The sequence below is a fragment of the Eublepharis macularius genome, chromosome 4 (assembly GCF_028583425.1).
Source record: "Eublepharis macularius isolate TG4126 chromosome 4, MPM_Emac_v1.0, whole genome shotgun sequence".
NCBI lineage: Eukaryota > Metazoa > Chordata > Lepidosauria > Squamata > Eublepharidae > Eublepharis > Eublepharis macularius.
The window spans coordinates 28042248-28055410 of record NC_072793.1 but is presented as its reverse complement, the minus strand read 5'-3'; positions in this window follow the sequence as shown (position 1 = coordinate 28055410).

Sequence of the window (13163 nt, the reverse complement as noted above, 5' to 3'; positions counted from 1 at the left end):
TCATTCTGGGAATCACGAGTGATCTTGGGAGATTACTGCAGTCTCGCTAATTCAGCAGGCTTCCTCTTTACCCCCATCTGTAGTTAAAACAGAAACTGTTACAAGATCTATTAATATCCCCTGCCTGGGAGAAAGGCAGAGATGAACTTCCTCGTTGGCACACAGGTCCCATTATCCTCTTCTAGGCCAGAAATTCAAAGCAGTCTGCTGAAAACGTAACACAGCTTTTCTCCTGGAAGAACCAACAGAAGGGATTGCAAATGCAGGTGTAAAACTGTTGAAACAACTGTTGGCCAGGAAAAACGGAGGCTTCTGAAAATAGATGTCTTCTGCAACTGAAAAAAGAACAGTTTATTGCCTGTGCTTGAAGATGAGGATTAATGGGATAAGGAGGAAAAGCAGAAAAAACTCTTGAACCAAAGCTGACACCAAGTATCAGACTATTTATTTATTTATTAGATTAGATTTTTAGCCCGCCCTCCCTGCCAGGTGGGCTCAGGGCAGAGTACAACATTTCAATTTACATAAATACAGTTAAAAACAGAACAGTGTACAAATAACATTAAAACAACTTTATACAATACAGATTTTCTTCAGATGGTGATGATAAAATGCTGCTTTTCAAACCCTGGCTCATATGTAGGGTGGTGGACAGATCTTTAGTGTGGCCAGTTGGGGCCCAACCTAGCCTTCACCATATGCCTGGCGGAACATCTCTTACAGGCCCGGCAGAAAGATAATAAATCCCACCGGGCCCTGGTTTCCTCAGTCAGAGAGTTCTACCAGGTTGGTGCCAGGACCAAAAAGGCCCGGGCTCTGGTCGAGGCCTGGCGGGCCTCCCTTGGGCCAGGGTCCACCAACAGTTGTTTATTTGTTGAACGAAGCATCCTCTGGGGTACATATGGGGAGAGGCGGTCCTGCAGATATGCTGGGGACAATCCGCATAGGGCTTTATAGGTCAACACCAAAACCGTGAACCAGACCTGGTACTCGACTGGTAACCAGTGCACCTGGTGTAGCGTAGGTGTTATATGTTCCCTAATTGGGACCCTTGCAATTACACAGCTGCATTTTGGACCAGCTGTAGCCTCCGGATCAGGCTCGGGAAGCCCTGCGTAGAGCAAGTTGCAGTAGTCTAATCTAGAGGTGACCGTTGCTTGGATCACTGCAGTTAAGTCATGGGTTGATAGGTAGGGGACAAGCTGCCGGGCCTGTCTTAGATAGAAAAATGGTAATGCCAATAAAGGTTGCTGAATTGATAGAAAAATGAAGACCAGGCAACCACTGCTACCTGTGCCTCCGTAGGGAGGCATCCAGGATCACCCCCAGGCTCCTAACTCTCGAAACAAAGGCAAGTAGCGCTCCATCAAGAGCAGGGAGCTGGAGTCCCGTGCCCATGGCCCCCAGACCCACATGCAGGACCTCTGTCTTTGTGGGATTTAATTTCAACCGACTGCTTCAACCATCCAGTCACAACTTCGAAGGCACGCTCCAAGACATCTGGGGCAGAGTTGGGTCGGGCATCCATCATCAGATATAGTTGGGTGTCATCAGCATATTGATGACACCCAAGTCCAAAACTCTGCACTAGCTGGGCGAGGGGGCGCAGATAGATGTTAAACAGTAAAGGGGAGAGTATTGCCCCCTGCGGGACCCTGCACACCAATGGGTGGCGGGATGACAATTTCTCCCCAAGTGTCCCCGACCGTGGAGAAAAGAGACAAGCCACTGTAAGGCAGTCCCTCGTATCCCCACATTGGCAAGGTGGTGGGTCAGTAGATCGTAATCGACCATATCGAATGCTGCTGACAGATCCAGTAGTATCAGCAGTGCCGATCTGCCGCGATCCATCTGCCTGCGGAGATCATCCGTGAGGGCAACCAGCAACGTCTCTACCCCATATCCCGGGTGGAAGCCAGACTGGAAGGGATCTAGGGATGAGGAATCATTCAGGAAACCCTGTAGCTGCTCTACCACCGCCTGCTCAATCACCCAGAAACGGGAGGTTTGAAACCGGGCGGTAACTGACCGGGTTGGTGGGGTCCAAAGATGCTTTCTTCAAGAGAGGCCTAACCACGGCTTCCTTCAAGGCTTCGGGAAAAATCCCAGAGCTCAAGGACATGTTGACAACGGCCTCCAGAGTAGTTCGTAGCCCATCTACGCTGGCCTTCACCAGCCACGATGGGCACGGGTCAAAGGAGAACGTGGTCGGTCTCACTGCTCGCAGGGTCCTTTCAATCTCATCCCCGGAGAGTGGGTTGAAATGATCTAATATCATCCCAGTAGACGGCCAAGGGGCCTCCAGTTCACGTACTGTGTCAATTGTGGCCGGCAAGTCATGGCGGAGAGACAAGATTTTATCAGCAAAAAAGCTCCCAAAAGCCTCACAGCTAATATCTGAATTCAAAATCCAGATGACAAGACACCCAAAGCAAAGCCAGACCACTCAATGCAACTCCAGCATCTGTCACAAGACAGTGAGCATGTTAACGCATCAGAACTACCACTAGGAAAACACTACCGAAGCACCGTGGTCTTCACAATTGGGGATAGGGTCGTTGTGTTGACGGCACAACTTGTAGCCCTGCTAAGAATTTTTTTTTCATTTTTAAAGGAATAGCTTCTAACAAATAGAAGTTGTGTATAAAATAAAAGCCATTTCTCAGCTGTTCCCTCTGAAATGTAACAACATGTACAAAACCCAAAACAAGACAAGAGTTTGGAATTTTTAGTGGTGCTTCCAAGACAATGGGAACTCACCCCTTCCCTGCTTTCCTTCAACACTTGAAAGCTGTAAAACAAAATTCTAAGTTTTTAAAACGCATCCCTTTCAGCTAAAGACTCGAGTATATAATACTTCCTCATAGCAGTGTGCATGCATCTGAACAGCATTTCAGCCTAACCTTACAATATACAAAGACATCACAGGGAAAACCCAAAATGCAGCTTCAGTGTCATTGCTATTGGTTCCAAGAGAAACCATTGCAAACTATTGGCATAGGATGCGAAGTAAGACATTTGCCAGCCCGGAAAACCCACAACAACCATTTGCCAGGCTCTTAGACAGAGCCATGGAGGTTTTCCATATAGGATTTCCTGTGGTTTCCCCATTGCTACTGTAGCTGCTAATTCAGTGCAGGGGCAGTGGGGCTTCCACATAGCAGGCTCCCCTCCCATTCTCACTTCTGCAGCTGCCACCCCCCACACATGTACACCGCAGGTTTTTAAAACGGCACTGCTTAATCCCTGTAGCATTATTATGATCTATAGCCACAATGTACTAGCTCCCTACTTTTATTTCTTTTTTAAAAGGTAGGCTCCTTTTATTGCAGTTATGAGAAGAAGAGCCGTCTCTACATTTGCCCTTCTATCTCCACGCTGAAAAAGGCTAGAGATGTAATGATTTTTGAAATGAAAGCTAGAAATTAGTACACTATTGCAATAGATTGTTATACCAGTATAATGGCAGTCACCCCAGCTTTGTTGTGATCTTTCATAGAATCATAGAGTTGGAAGGGGCCATACAGACCATCTAGTCCAACCCCCTGCCCAGTGCAGGATCAGCCTAAAGCATCTCTGACAAGTATTCATCCAGCCTCTTCTTGAAAACTGCCAGTGAAGGGGAGCTCACCATCTCCCTAGGCAGCTGATTCCACTTTTGAACTATGCTGACTGTGAAAAAGTTTTTCCTAATATCCAGCCGGTACCTTTGTGCATGTAGTTTTAGCCCATTGCTTCGCGTCCTACCCTCTTCTGCCAACTGGAACAGCTCTTTGCCCTCCTCCAAATGACAGCCTTTCAAATATTTAAAGAGAGCAATCATGTCCCCCCTCAACCTCCTCTTCTCCAAACTAAACATTCCCAAGGCCCTCAGCCTTTCCTCGTAGGGCTCAGTCTCCAGGCCCCTGATCATTCTTGTCGCTCTCCTCTGCACCCTCTCGATTTTGGCCACATCCTTTTTGAAGTGAGGCCTCCAGAACTGCACACAATACTCCAGGTGTGGCCTGACCAAGGCAGTATAGAGAGGGGCTATGACCTCCTGCAATTTCGATGCTATGGCCCCTTTGATACAACCCAGGACTGAATTAGCCTTTTTTGCCACTGCATCACACTGACTGCTCATATTCAGTTTACAGTCCACTCTTACCCCAAGATCCCTTTCACATATACTACTGCCCAGAAGTGTATCCCCCGTCCAGTATTTGTGCTTCCCATTTTTGTGGCCCAGATGTAACACTGTGCACTTGTCTTTGTTGAATTGCATCCTATTCACAGCTGCCCACTTCTCCAGAGTATTCAGGTCTTGTTGAATTTTAATTCTATCTTCTTGGGTGTTTGCTACCGCTCCCAATTTGGTATCATCAGCAAATTTAATGAGCAGCCCTTCCACTCCTTCATCCAGATCATTGATAAAAATATTGAAAAGTACTGGGCCCAAAACCAAGCCCTGCGGCACCCCACTGGACACCTCCCTCCAATCTGATGAAACGCCGTTGACTACCACTCTTTGAGTGCGGTCCTCCAACCAGTTCCCTATCCACCGAACTGTCCTATAGTCCAGTCCACAGTCTTCCAGTTTGCCCATCAGAATGTCATGGGGGACCTTATCAAAAGCTTTACTGAAATCCAGACAAATCACGTCAACAGAGTTCCCCTGATCCAGTAAGCTGGTCACTCGATCAAAGAAGGAAACCAGGTTGGTCTGGCAAGATCTGTTAGGAACAAAACCATGCTGACTTCCCCAGATCACTGAGCGGTCCTTCAGATGCTTACAGATTGATCCCTTTAAAATCTGTTCTAATATCTTCCCAGCAACAGAAGTCAGTATTTGGGTGTCTTTTTCCAGGCAAATGGCTCGAGAACTGTTAATATAAACTCTGTTGTTTCAGATGCCAAAAGGAGCGTGGGGGCAATTCAAAAATCCCCTTGGCATAAAGGGCGTGAATGCGTTATAGTGGCCCTCGGATTATTCAAGGCCAAATCCCTTACTCGGCTTATTTATGGAGCCCCGATAAATATTACCTCAGATCTAAGGAAACCGGAAACGGTTCAATCTAAACTTTTGAGAACATTCTTACAAGTGCCCCATGGCGTCCCAAATACACTCGCTCAAATTGAAACCAGTACAATCATGGTAGAGGGAAGGCTGTGGATCGCAGTGATTTTGTATTGGCTAAAACTAGTATTTCTATCCAAAGGTTTGATAAGTTTAATAATTCTGGATTCTTTCATCCCCCCATGGCTTAGGGTGTTGGATAAGAAATCACCTTTATATGGGCTTCCAATAGACATGGGCACAAAAAAAAAAAAACCCCGAACCATGTGATTCGTAGCATTCCATGAACCACCGACCTTTCCCCAGTTTACGAATTGGTTTGTGGTTTGTGACATTTCAACCACCCCGCACTGGCTGCTGAAGCTGGTGCTGAGCGTTTGAAACAGACAGCCCTTTTCTCCCGCTGCCACGGGGCTATCAGTTTCACAGACCCCGCACCAGTCCCAGCCTTTTCAAAAAAGGTCAAATTATAGCAGGCTTTGAGAAGAATGTAGAAGAAAACCCAGGAGGCGCATTAAAAGCACCATCGTGCTTGGGAAAGCAGGAAACAAAACATTTCTCAACAGCATCCAAGCCAGGGCAAACAGGCTATATGTAAGACCTCATGGACTCGTCAAAGGTTTAATACAGATCACATTCTGATAGGTGAAGATTGTAAGATGAGAACTGACCATGGGCTAGCATAGCCAGGATTTAGTTTCTACCTTGACTTTTGTAGCAACCACTACCTCTCACTACCGCAGATGGCAGCATTGTGTGTAGAATGAACCAACTTCTTTCCAGCAGCTGTTGTCTTACACTCTCCTTTGGTGGCTCATTTTTGGGTGACGTTAAAGATCTATTCTCGTGGTGTTTGCAACTGCTTTCTGCTCCCTGTGCTCAGCCGCTTTCCTCTCTACCTTTTCCCTCCCCCATCTCCTGCGATTTTCTTCAAAGCAGTCGGGAGCATTTGGAAGTAATTAGACCCGAAGGGAAATGTTGGCCAGTGTGGGAGACAATGACAAGTGCCAGGAACCCTTGGTGCCCCTTCCAGTCACTTTGAAGTTCATTCAGATGGTACAATGCTCTGTTTTCTTTGTTGGAAAAGTGGGGACAGGAGGAAAATGGGCCGTGTCGAGCTCTGTGAATAGGCAGCAGGTTACTTTGAGCTGATAAAGAACCTGAATGGCTGGTGGAGAAGGGAGAATTTTGGCCACCCTGCTTTATTACATCCCAAGGTCATGTACCCTTCAAAAAATCCTAATAGCACAGCATCCGTTGGTAAATGGATTCATGGTACTAAAGCAAGTTTGATCATAAGTCTCAGGACCTTCGGGTGGGTTACAGAGTCCTACTTTCTGAGTCAGGAGCTCCTACAGATCCAATGTTTTTGTTCCTTTTTGAAAGGAGCCGATGTTAGGGCACACATATAGAAAGAAAGGATACCATGCTAACAACATAGTAAAGAGTCCAGTAGCACCTTTAAGACTAACCAACTTTATTGTAGCATAAGCTTTCGAGAATCACACCTCTCTCGTCTGACAAAGAGAAGTGAGAGAGATGCACCTCTCTGCATCTGACGAAGAGAACTGTGGTTCTCAAAAGCTTATGCTACACTATACAGCTTATGCTACTGGACTGTATGCTACAGTATACAGCTTATGCTACTGGACTCTATTATTTTGCTACTACAGACTAACACGGCTAACTCCTCTGGATCTAGGGCCATGCTAACAACCACTCCTTGCACACATTGAAACTAGGCAAAGTAATTCAGCAGTAGAGAAGATTTTTTCTAGCACAGATAAGAAAGATCAGTTCCCGCCAAAGTTTATTTATTTATATTCGATTTATATTCCGCCCTCCCCACATCAGCAGGCTCAGGGCAGTTCTCCACCGCTCACTCACTTGTGCTTCCTCTGGCTTGGCATGCCTCTCCAGCAGTTGCTTCTCCAATGATCTAGACATGCTGCACATTTCTCTCCACCCTGAGGTCACAATGCTGTGCCCTCCTCTTCTTCTTCAGAACTTTTCTATAAAGATAACGGCATACTAGAACAGAATTTTTATTTATTTACGCTATTTATAATCTGCCTTTCTCACCGAGACCCAAGACAGATTACACAGTGTGAGTCTGTACAATCAATTTCAAGGATATGTCAATACACAATGTAATAGGGTCTATAAATGCAACTTTGCAAAGATTTAAAACCGGCAGAAATCCAATACAGAGTTGAAATGCTGAAGAACAACACAATTTTAAGACTGATGCATTAAACAACCCACTAGGATCATCTTCTGGGCATAGAGCAGAGGGGTGTCACTGGGGGTGTGGGGGGTAATTGTGAATTTCCTGCATTGTGCCGGGGGTTGGACTAGATGACCCATAGAACACTGATTCTATGATCATGCCCAAAGCAACAGATATCACACAGCAGCACATAGTAATAAAGTCTCTGGTCCCTGTTCCTCTACTGATTCATCTCTCTGAGGCTACTTCCTTACAGTACAGCCCTCCTGTTTTAAGTAGTAAGCTCTCTTAAATAATTCAGTTTTGCATTGTTTGAGGAAAGCCAGGAGGGAGCTTTCCTGACCGCTTCAGGTAGGCTGTTCTGTACGGTGGGGGGGGGGACACTGCAGAGAATGCACATGTATAGGCAGCTGTTGATTTTGCCCTTGTGCAAGTTGGCACCAGCAGAAGGCTCAGTTCAAATGAGTGAAGCGACTGTGTTGAAACATACGGAGAGAGGCTGAACCAGGGCTGTGAAGAGTTTTGTATGTGATAGCCAATACCTTGAAATGAGGCTAACTGGTAAGTAGCTCCTGATAATAACTAAGCTGCAGCATTCTGCACCAACTGGAGTCTGAATTAGCTTAGAGAGGAGACCTATGTATAATATGTTAGAGTATCAAATCTCAATGTTACCATGGCATGGATTCAAGTGGCTATATTGGCTGTGTCAAGGTAGGGGGGCATCTTTTATGCTAGATTGAGGTTGTAGAAAGCATTTTTGCAGCTGCCTTAACTTGCTTTTCTAGTAGTAGTGCTGGATCCAAGACTTTTCACTGAGTCTGCAAGGGCCAGACAAACTTTATTGAAAGTGGGGGGTGCAATGCCCTTCAAGGTCTCTGCTGTCCTAATGAGCATCATTTCCATCTTGCCTGGGTTCAATTTCAATTTATTTGCTTTCAGCCATTTGACCACAGCTGTCAGGTAGTGACCCAAGGTTTCTACTACATCCTGCGGTGATTTGGACAGTAAGGGGGGGGTCATCTGCATATTGATGGCATTCAATTCCATTGCTATGAATGAGTTTTCGTAAAGACTTTCTTTACATAGAGGTTGAATAACACAGGGGGATAAGATTGCGACCTGTGGAATCCTGCAAGATAATTCTTACCCTGGAGATAGCTGGTCCCCAAAGGCAACCCACTGAGTCTGTTCCATAAGAAACTTGGATGTCCAAGGCACATCCTTTGATACCCACTTCTGCCTCCAAATGCCTCTACACGATGTCATAGTCTACTGTATCAAAGGCTGCAGATCCAGGAGGAGCAATTACAAAGCATGGCCTTGTCTGTAAAAGGCTTGCCATTCCCCCACCCAGGGCGCGGGATCCCCTGCTCCCACCTTTCCCCCCCTCCCCATTTACCCGGCCAGCGGGGGGCGGTGCACCCCCATGCAGTGTGATGCGCCCCCACGTCCCACCGCAGCATGCTCCTGCAACCTGCAACAGGCCCATTTCAGGCCGAATCAGGCCCACGGGGAGGGGGGCGGCGGCGGCAATTCAGCCCTTTGACGCGCATGAGAGCGCTCCCAGGCTGCCCTTGGATTGGCGTGATGACGTCACTTCCCAGAAGTGATGTCATCACACATGCTGAGAGTGCACGCCACTTGGGGACTCGAGACCTAGCAACCCTAGACTGTAGTCAGGTGGAGAAGATCTAAAGCTACTAGAGCAGTCTCCATCCCATGGCCTGGCCTGAATCCAGACTGAAAAGGGGCCAAAGCACTAGAATTATCCAAGACCACCTGGAATTGGTCAGCTACTGCTCTCTCAATCGGTTTGCCTAAAAAGGGCAGATTAGAGACTGGTTGGTAATTGGCCATGGCATTTTTGTCTAGAGATGGTGGGTGCTTTATGGGGGCGGGGGGGGGGAGGACTGGATTGCACTACTATGTTTTAGGATATATCTGTTTGCTGCATGCGTTGCACTGCTGTCACTGCACTGTTTTCTAGTGATGTAATACTATTTTTGTGTTATGCCTGCACTCTGTTATTATGCCTAATTTACTCTGCACAGGTAACAGGGCCATGCTCTAAGAATTGGCTCAGAGAGATGACTTGGAAAGGGACAGGGTCTGTAGCCTATTCTACTGGGCACTGTCTATTGATGTAGATATGCTCCTTCTGGGTAGTCTCTGCATCATTAAATTGTCGTGTTTAATTGCTTAAGCTTTCAACAATGTTTAATTTCTATGTTTTCTGATTTATGCTTTGTTTCAAATTTCTACAATGCATACCCTATTTGTTAATTGAATGCTATAGCTGTTGATCATATTGTGTTTCGTTCATTGCACGTCCTAGGGGTTTTTCATATCGACTTGCACGGTGTAATTTCAGTGAGTCTCTGTGAGAAAAGTGGACTAATAATAGTAATTCAGATTTCTCTAGTCCTAGTCCCAGTATGCTGCTTATTGGATGTCTCTTAATGTTAGATATGACTGAGTAATCTGCTTTGAGTCCCAGTAAGAAAGGTGGACTAAATATATCGTAAATACAGAAATGTGATGGTCACATAGAATCATAGAGTTGGAAGGGGCCATACAGACCATCTAGTCCAACCCCCTTGATTGCCCCCTTGACTTCCTTGATTGCCGTTTAGGGGGTGCCATTGCCACTGGCACCTTAAAAGTGGGTCTTAGGTCTAGAAAGGTTAAAGACCATGGATCTACCCAGCAACACTGTGCCACAAAATAAGATAAAGGCATAAGAATTGTAATATGCATCAGTGATGCTTGTAGTAAGCAAGCATCTTTCACTCACACACCTACCTGTGCATAGAAAAGCCAGGCCTTTTACATGTACAGCACCGTCTACCCTGGCTTAAAGAAATTTGCTCAGCCTTGCATTGTACCTATTTATTAAGGGGCCATTACCTTCTCTCCACCTGCCACCAACTGAGGAAACAAGAAGCATTGAGGGCAACCATGGTAATAAGTGCGGTGCTGTGGTCAGGACACATCATTCTGTGTCTTTCCTGCGTTAGCTCTTAAAGTCCTGGTCAGTAACTCATTTTTGAATAGAAGCCGTATTTTGAATTTAGCAAGGGAAAGAAGAGCAGACCGTTCATTTGGCTCAGCAGGGCATTGCTGAGCTTCCCATGTGCAGCACGCAGCTTGGAGCACCCTGCGCATATCCACAGGCAGGGATACCCTGTTTCTACTGTGTCTTGCTTCTCCTGTAAGACGTGTAGTGGCCCTGGGTATCAAATGAAGACAAGGCTCTAGTGCCCAAGGCTACAGTGATTGGAACAGTACAAAATAAGTCAAATCCTAAACAGAGTTACTCCAGTCTAAGCCCATTGAAATCAATGGGCTTAGGCTGGAGTAACTCTGTTTAGGATTTCACAGTTAAGGCAGAAGTGACTTGACAGCACATAACTCACAGAGATGGTATTTTGTATCCCAAAGACTCAAACAAGATCTATAAAAACACTTCATTGAAATGCCGATAGTATGACACGAAGGATGTTGGTTTTATACATATGCGGCAGGCATGTTCTATCCTCCTCCACCCATTCGCTTATTATCAAGGCCAGGCTTAAGTTACATTTTTTTTAAAAACGTAAGAATCTCATTGAAAATGTTACTGACTGCAAAGACTGTAATAGTAAAACATTCAAAATTAATAGTTCGTTCATCAAACAGCTGAAGAAAACAAGCAGTAGCGGAAGGAAACCAACTAACTGTAGAGCGATTACTCTAGAACAGAATCAGATGAATACTTGCACAGGGGGTACCTTTTTTGGTATACTGGTATGATCACTGTACAGATTCTCAGTTAATGTATTTCCCCCTGTTTGGTAATGTATTTTATATAACTGTAATGCAAAAAAACAAAAACCCCTCACCACAATTTTGTCAAAACCTGTAGTTCAGACATTTCAAATAGGTGTAGCTCTAAATATACGAATTTCAGACGGCATCCTGGTGTGATTCTCCCAGTTTCTCTAAGAGCTACACAATGATGGGGTCCAAACTGGCAGAGACTGACAAAGAGAGAGAGAGATCTTGGAGTCATGGTGGATAACTCACTGAAAATGTCGATACAGTGTGCGACGGCAATAAAAAAGGCCACCGCTATGCTGGGGATTATTAGGAAGGGAACTGAAAACAAATCAGCTAGTATCATAATGCCCTTGCATAAATCAATGGTACGGCCTCATTTGGAATACTGTGTACAATTCTGGTCACCACACCTCAAAAAAGATATTATAGCACTGGAAAAAGTGCAGAAAAGGGCAACTAGAATGATTCAAGGGATGGAATACTTCCCCTATGAAGAAAGGTTAAAGCGCTAGGGGCTTTTTAGCTTGGAGAAATGACAACTGAGGGGTGACATGATAGTTTACAAGATTATGCATGGGATAGAGAAGGTAGAGAAAGAAGTATTTTTTTCCCTTTCTCACAATACAAGAACATGTGGGCACTCAATGAAATTGCTGAGCAGTTGGGTTGAATGGATAAAAGGATTTCTTCACCCAAAGGGTGATTAACGCATGGAATTCACTGCCTCAGGAGGTGATGGCAGCTTCAAGCATAGACAGCTTCAAGAGGGGATTGGATAAACATACGAAGCAGAGGTGCATCAGTGGCTATTAGCCACAAGGTATAGATGGATCTCTCTGTCTAGGGCAGTGATGCTCTGTATTCTTGGTGTTTGGGGGGGGGGCAATCAGTGCGAGGGCTTCTAGTGTCCCTTCCCCACTGGCAGACCTCCTGAGGACACCTGGGTTTTGGCCACTGTGTGACACAGAGTGTTGGACTGGGTGGGCCATTGGCCTGATCCAACATGGCTTATGATGTTCGTATGCTTATTTGGACATGAGCCTGAGGTCTTTGTTAGTACAGAGGAAAACTAGTGCCCTCTCAATGTCCTTCTAGCAGGCCTGACACCAGGGGCTAGTACAGTTAAAATCTGATGGGGAGCGCGCACACACACACACACACACAGACGGTGATGGTGTGCCGCTGTCATCTGCCCAGGCACTCACTCTTTGCCCAATCCCTCTCGAAGGATAGCAGCAGGCGGCAACAGCAGCTGCTGTTCCTCCTTTTCACTGCCAGCATCATCAAGGATCGGGCTCAGAGGGGAAGGAAAGGGGCTATAGCTCAGGGGCAGAGCATCCGCATGGCACGTGGGAAGTCCCAGGTTCGATCCCTGGCATTTCCAGTTAAAAAGGATTAGGTAGTAAGTGGTATGCAAGACCTCTGCCTGAGACTCTGGACAGCTGCTGCTGGTCAGAGTAGGCAATATTGCCTTTGATAAACCAATGGTCTGACACAGTATAAAACAGCCGATGAGTGAACAAGTAATAATAATAATATTCGATTTATATAATGCCCTTCAGGATGACTTAACACCCACTCAGAGCGGTTTACAAAGTATGTCATTATCCTCACAACAACAATCACCCTGTGAGGTGGGTGGGGCTGAGAGAGCTCCGAGAAGCTGTGATTGACCCAAGTTCACCCAGCTGGCTTCAAGTGGAGGAGCGGGGAATCAAACCCGGTTCTCCAGATTAGAGTCCCGCACTCTTAACCACTACACCAAGTACTGGCAATGAAGAGGAGGAGCAACGGATAACCACCAGCTCAACCTCTCATGGATAGCGACACAAAAGCAGCATTTTGTTGGCTGAGTTTGTTGGGAAAGGGAGGCCCACTATTTGTCTAAAATTCCCATAGCTCACAGAAATCTGAAGCTGGCCTTACCTTCTTGGCTGGGAGAGAACAGGACACTAGAAAGAATGTAATCTAAAGATATGAATGCAAGGGCAGGGCCAAGGATACTGTAGCAACAGGTATTGCAGCTGCTGCAAGAATAATCTGTGCACAAGGCTG